We start from the raw sequence: 16,467 nt of genomic DNA, 5'->3' as shown, positions 1-16,467 counted from the left end.
CAAAACATATGAGGTAACCTTCATATATTTTATATCCATATCATTATTCTATCTATTTGTTCTCTCTTACGATCTCTGTTGTGGAAAAGGCATGGTTTTGGATCTTGCCAAGACGGAAGGAATTTTATTTTATTTTATTATTATTTTTATTTTTTTTTTATACACCGTGGCCCAATTAGTCTCTGGTGGAACTGCACCATTAACAAATAACTAAGAGCAATTGCTAATTATTAATGAAGTATTGTGGTTTCAGTTACCGTTTTTGTTGGACAAGTCTCTGTATACACGAATTCTATACAACTAGACAAAAGGGATTTGCATTTCCGCAAGAAATAATTATATATTGATACAGTTTATATGTGTTTTAGAATGTAGACTTCATTACTACCATCATCAGGTAGCTAACAAACTAAATGAATATTTTGCATCGACATTTATACATGAGGAGTTATTCAGCCAGGGGAATGCCAGAGGTGTATTCAACTCTAGCAGTAAGCTAGAGAATCTTGTAATAACTGAGAGTAAAGTGGAGGAGAAATTGTTGAAGATAAACACAAGAAAGTCACCTGGGGTGGATGGGATCTATCCAGTTATATTAAAGGAGGCAGCAAAGGAAGTAAGCAAACCCTTAGCCATAATTATGAGAGCCTCCTTGGACTCAGGGGAGGTACCCATGGACTGGAGATGTGCAAATGTGACCCCAATTCACAAGGGAGGATCAAAGGCTGACACAAGTAATTATAGACCTGTGAGTTTAACTTCTGTTCCCGGAAAATTAATGGAGGCACTGGTTAAAGAAGCACTGCAGGATCATCTAGACAAGACTTCAGTTATAGCTCGGACACAGCATGGTTTTGTTAAGGGAAGTCTTGCCTGACCAATTTGATTGGATACTATGATGCAGTCACAAAAGAACTGGATGCAGGGAATAACTTTGATATTATATACTTGGATCTTAGAAAGGCTTTTGATACTGTTGCACATGGAAGACTGCTGCACAAATTGGAGCAATGTGGCATTGGAGGCAAATTGCTGCTATGGATAAAGGGGTGGTTGAGGGGGAGAAGACAGAGAGTGGTAATCAATGGACACTGCTCATCGTGGACTAATGTTATTAGTGGAGTCCCTCAGGGTTCAGTATTGGGTCCTTTATTGTTCTCTGTATTTATAAATGATATTGATGATGGTATATCAAGCTTAATGTCCAAGTTTGCAGACGATACGAAAGTTGGCAGGGTTGTCAAGGACACTACTGACACTATGCTGCTGCAACAGGATCTGGAAAGGTTGAGCAGATGGGCTGAGAGGTGGCAAATGAAGTTTAACATTGACAAATGTAAAGTACTACATATGGGAAACAGCAACCCCAGAGCAACGTATCAACTCTGTGGTACTACACAGACAGTGGTAGAGAATGAAAGGGACCTGGGGGTGGTTGTGCAGGCAGATATGAAGTTCTCTGAGCAGTGCAGACGGGCTGCAAGAGTAGCTCATGATGTATTGTCAATGATATATAGGAATTTTTCTAGCAGGGATAAGGAGGTGATTATTCCCTTGTATAAGGCAATGGTCAGGCGTACTGTATACAGGCCTAGAGTACTGTATACAGGCCTGGAGGCCTCATTTCAAGAAGGATGTAGAGCTGCTGGAACGAGTACAGAGAAGGGCAACAAGATTAGTGAATGGAACAAAGGGGTGCTCTTACGAAGAAAGGCTTAAACTTTGCGAATTACAGTGTCTGGAGACTAGGCACCAGCGAGGTGATCTGATAGAGGTGTACAAAGCCTTGAATGGTTTGAGCATGCTCAATGCTGATGGGATTCTTCCTCTCGCTCAGAATAATCACCTGAGAGGGCATAAGTTCAAATTGAGGAAAGACAGATGTAGGATAGATGTGCGGAAATTTGCCTTTAGCCAGCGGGTGGTTGGTAGGTGGAACAGACTTCCATCCCTTGTCGTGGAAGTTGATAGCCTAAATAAGTTTAAGGCTCAGCTGGACAGGTATTTCGAAAGAACAGAGGGGTGAAGTGGAAGTGGTTATTTTTTATTTATTTATTTTACTTTATTTATTTATTATTTATTTATTTTTTTTGGCTGATGCTGCATAAGCTTGCTTTCTTGCATCAAATGCCTCTACTAATGCTAAAGAGCGTTGGAACGTGCACTAATTTGTTCCTGACCTGGAGAATGCAACCTGGCTAGTGTCTCAATTTTATAACATTTAAATAACAGCGATCCGCGACGTTATTGATTTTCTTTGATTTACTATATACATGTATATTTTTTTTTCTTTTATATGTTCTGCGGCCGTGTAAGTCACTATAAATATACTCATGGGGGAGAACAGCAAAAGTTTGCAAGGTTCTCTATAAAGCCGGCTTTATAGAGAAAAACTGTAGCCGGCTTCAGTTTTATCTTTTCTGCACTCGCCACACCCCGCTAGTACATAACTGATACTAGTGCAAATTGTGAAAGCACATTCACAAACGAGGTTTCTTCAGACTGATGAAAGCGACAACTAGCGGATCACCAGTAAAAATCGAGGAATACGACCGCGGTACTCTCGCTTTAAAGCATTCCGTAGCTCAAATTTCTCAGGCCGCTATTTGGCGATAGCATGTGACTGCAAAGGATGTAGATGGCGCGTCGAGTCGAGGAGTAGCCAAAAATAGCCCTTGGAGATTGGAAACCTCTCTGCGTGTTTTGAGCAGAGAGAAGGGGACATGAAGAGACGCTGATTCTGCATTATGGTTGAACTACGAAAAGCCAGAGGGGGGAATAGAATGGGGGACATTAATAATAAGCCAATGACCACGATATTTGTATTCAGGAACTGCACGTTTCAGTATCTTTCCGGAACTATGCGGTTTGTTGCTTGCTCTTATCACAGTATTTTATTACAATTTTACTTTATAATTTATTATCGCCCACCTTCCACTCCCTCTCGCATAAAGGTCAGCTCTATCGTTAATGACTCCTGGATGACCGGAAATTATTAATTGCTAATTAGTGTAATTCTATAATTGCTTCAAGCTATATCAAATAAATTAATGGCTTTCGTTGTTTTATGTGTTGAATTAGTGTACTTAAACCATTATAATTATATATAATTATTAGCGCTTTTCTTCTAAAATAAACTTAATATCGATTATTTACATGAATGTAATGGCAGCAGTGTCATAATGACACGTTATAGGGCCATTGAGCCTTGGTACTTCCGCAGAAAAAAATAAAAGGAAAAATTTTTTTTGTATTTATTATTGATTTTATATTTATTTTATAACCGAATTGAATTTTGCATTTATAACTGGTGTTATAAATTATTAAACGTTATATAAGTTGTATTCCTTAGTCAAGAATGAAACGACGTGTCACTTTAAACTGGCTCTCATTGTGTCCATGTAGCAAATAACCCACTCCTGTAGATGCTCGGCGCTCCTCTTCGGCCGAAGAAAGGCAAAGTTGAATCACAGCAAAATTGGTTCCAGTTTCTAGTCTTGCGTGCTTTTGCTTATTTTCAATAAATAAATAATTTATTTACAAAAGTAATAATTTTCCGTTGCGTTCATTAATAATTAATGTTATTATTAATGAACTTGATATTAAATTATCAAGCACAACTCTTCCTGATTTTAATATTGCAGAAAAGTAATGTTCTAACAAAAACAATAATAATAATAAATAAATATATACATATATATATACATTGTATATGTAGATATATTATTATTTTTTTGGCACTGCCAGTTGAAATCACCGGCGGCCACTACTGCGTGAATGTAACTTCAAGTATCGTCCGGTTTGTTTTAAGATTACGCCGCGGAAATGGAGGGGATATTTTTTGAGGAATGGAATGCCTGTACAATTTCATCCAGTACCAATTGTTTTACTCACATTTTATTATTTCCGAGATGATTAAAGGATTATAGTTTTCAAAAACTGGCTTTAGTTTAATGAACTTCTCCAGAATTTCTACTTTTATGACAGAAATGACAAACGCCAGTCAACTGAAACAGTGTCAGAAGGGTGTTGACTTTCTCCACAGAGAGCAATTAGAGCTAGCTGGATTCACCGTCATAAGACATATTATCCACACAATTAGTCGTAAAGTATGTGCTTATTATACTTTACGACTAAGGTAAAAGTGGTAACAGAAATGCGACAGTCAGTCAAATAGTAACCCAATACAATGGAGAATAATCAAAGACTCATTTCATAAAACAACTCTGGATTTGTCACGGATGAAATATAGCTCCTGTCAGCAAAACGCAAGAAGATACGGTTACATTCGGCAACACTGAACAGTTGAACGTTGAAAAAACGTTTAGTGGTCTCTCGAAAACAGCACAGAACCATCCTGCCAGGTATTAAATATACAGTGGTGACGGTGTAATGGTGTGAGGAGTGTTCTTCGTTGGCCCTTTGATAGTAGCGGAGCAACATTTGAATATTATAGGTTACCTGGAAATTGCTACCGACCAGGTGCATCCCTTCATGGTTGCAGTGTATCGGTCTGTGACTGGGTTCTTCTGACAGGATAATTCGCCCTGTCAAAGGAACAGAAATGTACAGAGCTGGTTCCATGAAGATGAAAGTGACTTCTGTTGTGGCTTCTCCAGTCACCAGATCTCAATCCAGGGGAACACCTTTGGGATCGGTGGATCGAACACGTCGAAGTAGAGATCCGCAGCCATTCACATTGAACAACTGCAGTTAGCAATCATCCCTGCGGTCCGCTTTCGACACGTGTGCTGGTTGGAGGAATGAATGGGTAATGTTGTGGATGTGCAGAAACGAAATGTACTCGATTTGCCCATAAAAGGCATTGATTTTTGCTAGATTTTTTTTTCTTTTGTTATAAATCATGAATTGTTACTATTCACTAACGCGCCTGAAATGTAACGCACTGCGTACATTAACTAGTTTTCTTTCTTCGTTTGGATCATACACGGTCATCTGCTGATATTTAGTTGGATAGTAGTCAGCGGCTGGAATATGATTCTTTTCGAAGTTCACAGGCGCTGATGTCGTCTTGAAGACGATGCTTGTACGTTCCCTGCCTTTTTAATTTAATTTTATTTGTTATTATGAAACGGCCCTCATATTTCGTTGGGTGTAAGGTTGCGTTTCCTTGCGCAGGGAGTCGTGCGTTTGCACTGCTGAGGTTAAGTGTTGCTTTGTCTTTTTCTTATTTTTATGTTTTTATTTTGATTTTGGTTATTAGGTAACAGAATCGCATCTTGCAAGTGTAACCCTAATTGCAATATTAATTTTCAATATTAGTTTCGTGGCATATTCAGAAAATCTTTGTGTAGTAAGTAGTCTTAGTTTTAGTCTTGGAGACATTACCACATTTGCCTTTATAGTGAAATCCCAGTACATAGTAATCCTTCCTCAGCGGTGAATTTGAGTTAACGCGAATTTATATTTGTATACCACACTTTTACAATCCAGGATTGATTTTTTTTTTTTTTTTTTTTACGCAGTTCTGTTCACTTTCCTTAAACAACAGAACACGATTATTATTCTCACCGCATGTAAGTCACGAGGGCGAGTCTAGTAGGTAGTGCAGGGAGAGGGGATTTGTTTATGCTCTGCTGTCCTGAGGTTTCCAAATTTTTTTCACTCAAGTCATGCTTTGAGTTAAAAGACTATGTTCGTGGCACGCCTAATTGTGACTGCCATTGAACTCAAAAGGAATTTTTCTAACCCTTTGAAGATTAATTACCTCGTTTCGAATAAAATGACGGTGCGAAATAAGAGAATGGTCAAATTTTGTATCTTAACTTTTTTTTTTTTTCTTTTCTTTTTGTATTATCAACTTTATCATCGTTTTTAAGGTTGTATAAATGGCAAATGAAGTTTGCTGGGAGTTTGTTTTCTCCATGTATTTTATCCACACTTATTTTTCCCAGTATCTCCTATGAGATCTTAGTCTTATCTTCCACGGTTTTTGCCAAACGCTGTACTTTTCAGAAACTTAGCCCCCCGCGTTTGGCGAGTCTTGATTCAACCGCGGGGGTTACGTTCCATTCTTAGCTTTACCTACCCTCACTTCTATTTTCAAAATGTTTTCATTTTTTTTTGTTTTGATTGTCTGCGCGGTAGCACAGTGGTATTATCACCGTCCTCATCATCACACCGGGTGGAAAAGGCCCAGGTTCGAATCCCATCTATGACATGAGGAACTTTAGTGGGCTTTTTTCACTCCGTGGCTGAGTTAATCCGTCTCAGGCGTAGATGGCAAGGTTTAATCCCCGAGAAACTGGGGTTCTTCGTCCAGCAAAACAGGCAGATCGACCAGAGAACACACGCAATTTACAGACACTAAACACATGGATAGATGTAATCAATAATTACGGGTAACCCTAATAAATAATTTGGTTTTAATTTACACTACAAATATGTTGAGAACAATATATTACGAAAGAAATATATTGAGTTAAAAGATTTCTAATTACTCTTTAACTTCGCACAACATGGGGATCACATTGTAAAATGACTTCGTGTTAAACTAGGGTGAACAACAGTCCCGATTTTAAGTGTTTTGCCCTGATGACACGAAAGTTTATTTTTTCGGGCCCATAAATGTTTGTTTTCCGAAAATTTAAACGTGATTTACTCAGCCTTGTAACTCAGCAGTTTTTATTATTTATTATCTCCATTTGCAGGAATTTATTTTCAACCTCAAACTTGATCTACCCAATACGATTTTACAAAAGGCATTCGAATTTCTAGTGCTGTAAAAACTACTTATGATCGTACGTTCGCTAAGAGCTTATTCTAAGAAAATAAGGATGACAGCTAAGCATCTATTTTCCTTCCTTCCTTCTCTCCTATCTTTAAGCGGTCTTAATGATCTACATTTTCAAGTGCATTCGCTGTGCTATTCTCTAAAGTACCCTCCTCTGGGTTAAAGGGCGGCATTCCGAGTAGACAAACAGTCTGCTTTGTGTGGTGGGACAATCTGCCTGCAATTTCCATTGATTTTGCTCAAAGATGCGATGTTATTTTCAGTACTGGTTTGTCGAACTTTATATAATTTTAAGAAGTATGTTTTTTAGACTAACCAGGTAGTGACACAGTTTTAGTATAAAAAGTTAGTGACACATTAAAAAAACTCGCTAGTTAAGTTTATACCAAGCGATCGACTGAATATTAATAGTCGATCGATGGCTTGATCAACGGGGTATTAAAATATTCAATACCCGCTTTATCGAGTATTAAATACTCAAACACTGCCCTGTACACACGACAGGATAGTTCTTTAGCTTCTTCCAAGTGCCCATCCTGCAGAAAAAGGAATGGGCATTTCGATTTGCATTCAAAGAAATTGAAGAGCGGATACTGGGTGAAAACGAAAATTATAATTGGAGTAATAACAGAAACGGAAAATTACAAGATTCACGTAAGAGCACAAGCTGATGTTATAATTTCAGTTCGCAATGATAGCTAACTCTAAATCAATAGCATACAAGCGATATACAGGGCGCTGTATTTCGCGTTCCAAAATGATGTTTTTGTCTGGCTATTATTATTATTATAATGGCTAAAGGATGCAAGGAAGAGGATTTTTTCTATATATATATATTAGAATAATGAAGCAGTTAAGAAAAATAGTAAAAAATATATATATAATACGAAAATTAAGCAAATAAATATAAAGCTATCATTAGAGGCAGCAAAATGCACATTCCTCCACATGATGCCCAATGTATAACTGATATTAAATATTAAATCAAAACTAATGCCAGTAGCATGGCAAAACTGTTGAGCCAAAATAATAAATTAAACATAACGATTAATAAACAGGAAGGGAGAAGAATAAGTAACAAGACTAAAAATTGTAGCAGAAAATCTCCATATAATTTAGAAAATCCAATTAAAAATAATAAATCAGTTTTAAAATTTAGAGCCAATTACATAAGAATTTAACGGCGCCCCCCTCGTAAAGTGCCAGTTCCAAATTACGTGAAATATCACAAATTGAGACTAAACTAACTACAATAAAATAAAACCAAAATAACAAAAATGAACTGACCATTATGCCCCATATCAACGGAGGACCACAAGGCCAATAATGATCAAGTTTTGATGTGCTAATGCTGCGCCTATACCGCCATCTATATTATTTTGTTTATTTATTTGTCTATATAAGCTGGTTAAGCTTACATTGCGTGAGTGGTGTGGCTCTGCTCTGGAGTGCTAGTCTGTCTGTTCTATATTGCAGTCTGTTCAGAATCTGCAGATAAATGAACCACTAGGTGGCAGTGATCACAGTGTGCTGAAGTGGGATTTACTCAAAGAGGTAACTACCATTAGGGCTAAAGGGAAGGGTTATTGCTTCCGTAAAGGCGACTACGATGGACTGAGACAGTATTTAAATTCTATACAGTGGGACCAACTGATGATGTTACCAACAGCAAATTCAAAATGGGAAGCATTCAAAGAACCTATCTTGGAAGCTACTAGGCTTTACATACCAACTAAGAAATATTGTTCAAGGTTTAGGCCAAAATGGATGTCAGATGAACTAATGAGGCATATGGCAGAGAAGAAAAATGCATGGGATACTTACAAATTAACACATGACACAGAAGCCTATGATAGATACAAGTTGATATGCAACCAAGTTACAAAGGAGGTTAGGCAGGCGAAGGCAGATTACGAGAAATCCTTGGCAAGGGATGCAAAGAAAAACAGCAAAGAGTTCTTTACTTATGTAAACTCTAGAAGGAAGGGGATGAATCAGATTGGTCCACTTGATATTGATGGGTCAACTGTTGATGATCCTGCTCAGGTAGCTAACAAACTAAATGAATATTTTGCATCGACATTCACACATGAGGAGTTATTCAGCAAGGGGAATGCCAGAGGTGTATTCAACTCTAGCAGTAAGCTACAGAATCTTGAAATAACTGGGAGTAAAGCGGAGGAGAAACTGTTGAAGATAAACACAAGAAAGGCACCCGGGGTGGATGGAATCTATCCAGTTATATTAAAGGAGGCAGCAAAGGAAGTAAGCAAACCCTTAGCCATAATTATGAGAGCTTCCTTGGACTCAGGGGAGGTACCCATAGACTGGAAATGTGCAAATGTGACCCCAATTCACAAAGGAGGATCAAAGGCTGACACAAGTAATTATAGACCTGTGAGCTTAACTTCTGTTCCAGGAAAATTAATGGAGGCACTGGTTAAAGAAGCACTTCAGGATCATTTAGACAAGACTTCAGTTATAGTTCAGACACAGCATGGTTTTGTTAAGGGGAAGTCTTGCCTGACCAACTTGATTGGATACTATGATGCAGTCACAAAAGAACTGGATGCAGGGAATAACTTTGATATTATATACTTGGATCTTAGAAAGGCTTTTGATACTGTTGCACATGGAAGACTGCTACACAAATTGGAGCAGTGTGACATTGGAGGCAAATTGCTGCTATGGATAAAGGGGTGGTTGAAGGGGAGAAGACAGAGAGTGGTAATCAATGGACACTGCTCATCGTGGACTAATGTTATTAGTGGAGTCCCTCAGGGCTCAGTGTTGGGTCCATTATTGTTTTCTGTATTTATAAATGATATTAATGATGGTATATCAAGCTTAATGTCCAAGTTTGCAGATGATACAAAGGTTGGCAGGGTTGTCAAGGACACTACTGACACTATGCTGCTGCAACAGGATCTGGAAAGGTTGAGCAGATGGGCTGAGAGGTGGCAAATGAAGTTTAACATTGACAAATGTAAAGTACTACACATGGGAAACAGCAACCCCAGAGCAACGTATCAACTCTGTGGTACTACACTGACAGTGGTAGAGAATGAAAGGGACTTGGGGGTGGTTGTGCAGGCAGATATGAAGTTCTCTGAGCAATGCAGACGGGCTGCAAGAGTAGCTCATGGAGTATTGTCAATGATATACAGGAATTTTTCCAGCAAGGATAAGGAGGTGATTATTCCATTGTATAAGGCAATGGTCAGGCCACACCTAGAGTACTGTATACAGGTCTGGAGGCCTCATTTCAAGAAGGATGTAGAGCTGCTGGAACGAGTACAGAGAAGGGCAACAAGATTAGTAAATGGAACAAAGGGGTGCTCTTACGAAGAAAGGCTTAAGTTTTGCAAATTACAGTGTCTGAAGACTAGGCACCAGCGAGGTGATCTGATAGAGGTGTATAAAGCCTTGAATGGTTTAAGCATGCTCAATGCTGATGGGATTCTTCCTCTAGCTCAGAAAAATCACCTGAGAGGGCATAAATTCAAATTGAGGAAAGACAGATGTAGGATAGACGTACGGAAATTTGCCTTTAGCCAGCGTTTGGTTGGTTGGTGGAACAGACTTCCATCCCTTGTGGTGGAGGTTGATAGCCTAAATAAGTTTAAGGCTCAGCTGGACAGGTATTTTGAACGAACAGAGAGGTGAAGTGGAAGTGGGGGGTTTTTTTTTTTTTTTGGCTGATGCTGCATAAGCTTGCTTTCTTGCATCAAATGCCTCTACTAATGCTAATGCTAATGCTATTTTTATTTTTCGTTGCATAAGGACCATCGTTATCCAAATCTTCTGCATTGGCGGTTCGATCGGGGGATCGGATGGCAGACTGATCCTTCGATCGGTTCGCGTTTGCGGCGATTTGTCTAACGATTGAAATGCAGTGATACCCTGACCATTATAAAGTGTGGTCCTCCGTTGATATGGAGCATAATGGTCAGTCTATTTTTGTTATTTTGGTTTTATTTTATTGTAGTTGGTTTAGTCTATTTGTGATATTTCACGTAATTTGAAACTGGCACCTTACGAGGGGGGCGCCGTTAAATTCTTATGTAATTGGCTCTAAATTTTAAAATTGATTTATTATTTTTAATTGGATTTTCTAAATTATATGGAGATTTTCTGCTACACTTTTTAGTCTTGTTACTTATTCTTCTCCCTTCCTGTTTATTAATCGTTATGTTTAATTTATTATTTTCGCTCAACAGTTTTTGCCATGCTACTGGCATTAGTTTTGATTTAATATTTAATATCAGTTATATATATATATATATATATATATATACATATATATATATATTAATGTAAAATAGTGCACGATGTATTATTTTATCCGTTTATTAAAAATAACCGTAACACCGTCAGACTAGGAGGGTAGATCTGTAAATGTTTACAGTTTCTTGTTTATACAATTTCTGTACTTGACAATAATTTGCTATAAATTAATATGTTTACAATTTTTCTTTCAATGCTTGTTACAAAAGACAGACTTACAGTCTATGCCCTTCATTTTATGTTAACACAAACTTTATGACATCATAATTAACACAAACTTTTATGACATCATAATTAAAACAGATTATTCATCTTTTGCATTAAATTAATTATTAGCTTTAGTTATTTTTGTAAACCTTTGAAAGTCCTTGAATTTAGCGTCCACTATTTTTTTTCTGACACCTCAAAGATAAGACTTGACGAACACCGGACCACCATGTAGTTCCCTGTTGAAACTTCATAACCCCTTTCCTGAGGTCATATTCTCCTGATGTTCATCTGGATATCTAGAGTTCCTTTAAATTCAGTTCCAGTTCTTATATTCTTCTGTTTTCTTCTCTGGACACCTGAGTTTTTGTTAATTACCACATTCCACTTAGATTTGGTGCGTCACTTTGACCGTTTTAAATAAAGTTTTCTGCAAGGGTACTTACCTTTATTTCTTGTAGTCTATGTTTTCAGGGTTTAAGGTTGAGGTTAATGTGGAATATCGATCTCGACACCTTTTGTTCACTTGTGCGTCACTTTGTTTCAGTCATTTCAGTAGTCAGTACTCCGATGACCATATAACTGCTCCATACATATCAACCGGATAAAGGCATCTCTCCATGTATGGAATTATTAACTGTATCTCCCTCCAGCCAGTGTTTTATTTCTCGCCAGTTCATGGCGGAAAATCCTTTGTGCCGATTTTTTTTTCTGAGTACGCAGTTAGATTCAATATCATTCAGTTGCTCCTTTCCACTCTGCGCAAGTGAAACTCGTCTAATGATCACTTCAGATTATGTTTTATTAATTATTAAACATAAGAGATTTTTCATGATTTTTTTTCCCGTCGGTCACTTTTTTTTAAAGTTCAGATAGTGACTGACATTCGTAGAAGTCCCCATTGGGAAGTATGGGATATGTACCTTACCGTTATTTATTACCGTAAGTAACATATCAGGATTTGACCTCGAATTTGTAGGTACAGTTACAAAAACACTTAGTGGGTTTCCACTTGAAAGAATACCAGTAAGGATCATAAATATTTAATTCGTTCGGGACATTCCACTTATAGAACATAATCAAGTAGAGTAGTAACGCCATTATAGTTTAAATGTTTATGGTTCTGATTAAAGTTTGATAAAAAGAAATGGAACTAGTTTCTTTAATGGCAGCTTTTCGTGTACATACGGTTGAGAAGGTTACAGCTATGGTTACAACTTCACTTTTATAAGGAAAGTCATTAATGGCATCAATCGGGTCAATTTTTCTGCATGATTTTCGATTGAAAACAGTGGTAGATGTGATAAGCATCTTCATATCCTACATTCATATAACCTATTATTTTTATGTAAACCTATAACTTATTATTTAGTACATTCTTCTGAAACTGTGCTCTGTATCTGTTCAGAACTTCCTCAGCGCTATAAGAACACTAATTGTAGTTTTGGAATTACGTTGTCAATATCGTGAATTTTGCCAAACAGTATAAGTGGTGGCAGTCCAGTATATTTTTAAATGTTTATCGAAAGATTTCTTCACAAAAGAATTGCCTCATGGACTGTAAAGGAAATTAGTTAATAACAAAATTTATAAAATTCATAGCTTTACACGACAATCAGAAAAAAAATATTTGAATTTTTTTATGCAGAACAAATTTTTGTTTACATAAATAAGTCTAATGAATCGTAAAAAATAGTACTTTTTTACGGTTCATTGCTTATAAACTATTATGGTCCCTTTTTAGATTTCGGGAATGAAATTCTAACAATATTCTTTTCGACACTAAGAAAGCCGGAAATGGGACTTCAGAAATTCTAAGGAAGGAAAACGAAAAAATAATAAATAAATAAAAAAAAATCAGTGAAACGGTATGTCTCTTTGCAGATGTAAATTTTTCAGAAGTGAAAACTCCGGAACGCTAGCAAGACAATATATCTCCTTGATTGACTAAATTCACTAAAACATATAGAAATGAAAACTTAGAGAGAGTAAATGAATAAAATGAAGGTTGCTTGTGAATAATAAATAGAATACCTGAGAAAGAAATTCTACAAGGCACTTCAGCGGGCCAAGGAAGAACGTAGTGTTTGTTTCAATACCCCTCAAATCCAGAGGGTTTTGAGCGGCTGTAGCCCCGACACTACGGCAACAAGTAAGAAAACTCAGCCTTCATCAGCATTTTACTACTTCAAAATTTTGAAGTCGCATTTCCTGTCTGGTGGGCGTCGACAAGAACATTGTTTGTATTTGTTGGTTATAAACATATGTTGCAGTGTTATGGAAAATTACTTTTATTTCAGAAATAGAGCAAATAATCACTACACACTCAATAATTAAAAACAGTAGTGATAAAGTAATCAAGAGGCATATAAAAATGAGCAAAACAATTTGCGTAACACAAACAACAAATCATAGCCATCTCCTTCCTTTATACGTTGTTCATCTGCATACCCCACTGGATTCAAAAATCAACCAGAAGTCCATATTTATATAATTTATAATCTATACAAAACTTTTAAATAATACCCAATATACAGCATTACTTATATATATATATATATATATATATATATATATATATATGAAATTAAGGTTGGCGCTAGTGAAGCATTTGCACGCCCGTGTCTTCAAACCAAACCACTACAGGCTGTGCAGTATGACATGGTGCATTGTAACTGCTGAAACAGAAAGCGTTCCCTGCACATACTGCTGCTGCCAAAGAGTAGGAAGAGTGGAATTGTAAAAAATGTCAATGTAACGCATGGCATTCATTGTTCCAGAAACGACAACCAATGGTTCAAAACTAGACTCGAGAAACAACCCAAGAAAGTGACAGCATATTGGTCAGGTCTCGGTTCAAGCTCCAAAGCAACTAATAATACGAGGCATCTGTATATTGCGACTGTAATTACTTTTATTCTTTGGTCGGGTTGCTGTCTTCCTGGACAAAAAACTGAGTTTCCGGGAGAAACCATGCAGCCTTCGCCCGAGACCAACTAATTAGATTGTAGCTTTATAGACTTAGTTAGTTGCCTTGATGAAAAATAATAATATAAAAAAGATACTAGCATATAGCCTCGTCGATTTCCCTTTGGGAATGAAGGGGAACGGTTCTAAACGAACTGCCGATGCTATTTTAATCTAAGAGGATTTCCGTTCATTAATAATACTACTCCTTGAGTAAGCATGGATTCCATTCGGATCAGAAGTGATTCGTGTGGAAAATATATAAAATGTTACCACAAGACTTTCCTTCCAAATTCCTACACAGAAATAGACACTCAAATTTATACGTGGCTATTCTAGTGGCAGAATTTTTGTCTCGTTGAATGGCAAGCTTATCTCGGATTTTTCCATGACTATGAGTGTCTACTAGTGATATTTATATCACCTTACAGTATTGTAGCCAGGAATTTTTAAATGGGTGAAGTACATTCGGACTGTAGAAAGCATTGTCCTATCCTTCGATCCTTACTGGACCCATCCAACCTTTCCGTTTTTCAGATAAAAAAAAATTGTATTGCTTGTATTTTAACCTCACACATGCCTTCAAGGAGGCTTGCACTTACGGACGAAAGTTATTTGATGAAGTTTAAAATTGTTCTTTGTTGGTAAGGCTTAATTAAAGTCAGTAACACTGATAGTACCCTTTTATCGCACATGACTAATGACCTTAAAAAGGGACACGGAAAACTCTGAAATCTATCAACAGACTGATGAGAACCTGATCGAATTCGTTGCAGTCACACCCACGAGCATATCTCGAAATGCAATGTCTCTGTAACATGAAGCAGGTTACAAAATAAGGCCGGCAACAGATGTCATAGTTGAAATGTATATTCGTTGGATAGAAGAAATTAATATTGGCTTTGTATTTCGTCTTACCTTAAGCAAGCCACGACCGGCAAAATTTTAAAACAAAGAATGCGCTAAGATCAATTAAGAATCATACAGAGGGGATAAAATTCGATTATAGACGTCGAGTAAGTATTAAGATTAGTATTAGCAAATTATCCAAGAAAATAACTTATAGAGCATCAGCCCAACAAAAAAAAAAAGAGCTGTCCATCTCCTCCAATAATTTGGCTAGTTCTTCCTTGAATTTATTCAAACTACCCACTTCAATAACAACAACCACAAATGGAAGTTTCTTGGAACAATCAACAACCCTGGCTGAAGGCAAACTGCTGCACATATATCTTGCAATCATTATTCCTCAACTTGAATTTATACCCATTCATGTGTATAGTCTAAGAAAGAAGAAGAATGCCATTAAATTTAATTTACTCAATCCATTCAAGGCCTTAAACACCTCGATCAGATCTCCTCTTTGGTGCCTAGTCTCCAGACGCTGCAGTTTGCAGAACTGAAGCCTTTCTTTGGTAAGCGCACCCTATTGTTCCCTTCACCAATCTCGTTGCTATTCTCTGCAAGCATTTCAACAAATTTACATCCTTCCTAAAATGAGGTCTCCAAACCTATATACAGTACTCAATGTCCGGCCTTGTACAAATGGATAATCACCTCCTTATTCCTGCTGGCAAAGTTTCTGTATATCAATGACAAAATCCCATTAACTGTCCAAGCAGCCCGTCTACACTGCTCAGGGAACTTCATATCTCACTACACAATTATCCCCAGGTATTTTTCTTTTTCCACTGCCCTGTAGCAAGCCGCTCATGCGCCATAAAAACCAAAACCCTGAGTGTAGTACCACACAGTTGGTACGTTACTCTGGGGTTACTGCTTCCCTTGAAGCGTAACATTGATATATGCAGTACCTTGCATTTGTTAATGTTAAACTTCAACTGCCATTTCTCAACCCTTCGGCCTAATTTTCAAATGCGCAAAAATAGATTTTCTTATTTGTGTTCTTGTTTTTTTTTTTTTTTTTCATCTCCCTTTTTTGCGTGGTTTATAAGAATTTGCCATATGATATTCAGTTAGGCGTTAATGGCGATTAAGTGATATGTAGCGACTGAGAGATATAATGAGAGCGATGAAATGATAAGACTGAGAGCGACGAAATGATAAATAATATGTAACCTCTTAAATGAATATTAATGCCATATTGAATGAACATCACCCCCAAGTAACAATGATGACGCTTTATAACAGTCTCCATAGGCATATGGGAAAAATATTAAGATAAACGTGTTGTTATTTTGTCAATGGCCTTAAAACTGATTTTGCAGTTCATTGCTTTAAAAATCTTTGAC

General features: G+C 37.1%; 2 protein-coding genes across 6 annotated transcripts in view; one reads left to right on the top strand and one right to left on the bottom strand.

Moving 5' to 3' along the window:
* LOC150083511 (LIM domain-binding protein 3-like) overlaps positions 1–16,467 on the bottom strand; it is a 119,720-nt gene that overhangs the window by 67,247 nt on the left and 36,006 nt on the right. The window lies entirely within an intron of this gene.
* The window catches only part of LOC150083510 (uncharacterized), a 101,624-nt gene continuing 87,889 nt past the window's right edge, over positions 2,733–16,467 (top strand). Inside the window, exon 1 of one of the 2 annotated variants that reach the window (XM_090378043.1) lies at positions 2,733–2,866. The gene's annotated coding sequence lies outside the window, so the exon portion shown is untranslated. The remainder of the gene's footprint in view (positions 2,867–16,467) is intronic. The other variant, XM_090378044.1, reaches the window with a different exon arrangement.

The sequence above is a fragment of the Mastigoproctus giganteus genome, chromosome 7 (genome assembly GCF_048544385.1).
Source record: "Mastigoproctus giganteus isolate SK-2022 chromosome 7, ASM4854438v1, whole genome shotgun sequence".
In the NCBI taxonomy this organism is placed as follows: Eukaryota; Metazoa; Arthropoda; class Arachnida; order Uropygi; family Thelyphonidae; genus Mastigoproctus; species Mastigoproctus giganteus.
Note: the sequence above shows the minus strand (reverse complement) of the source record. Positions and strands in the feature narration are given on the sequence as shown.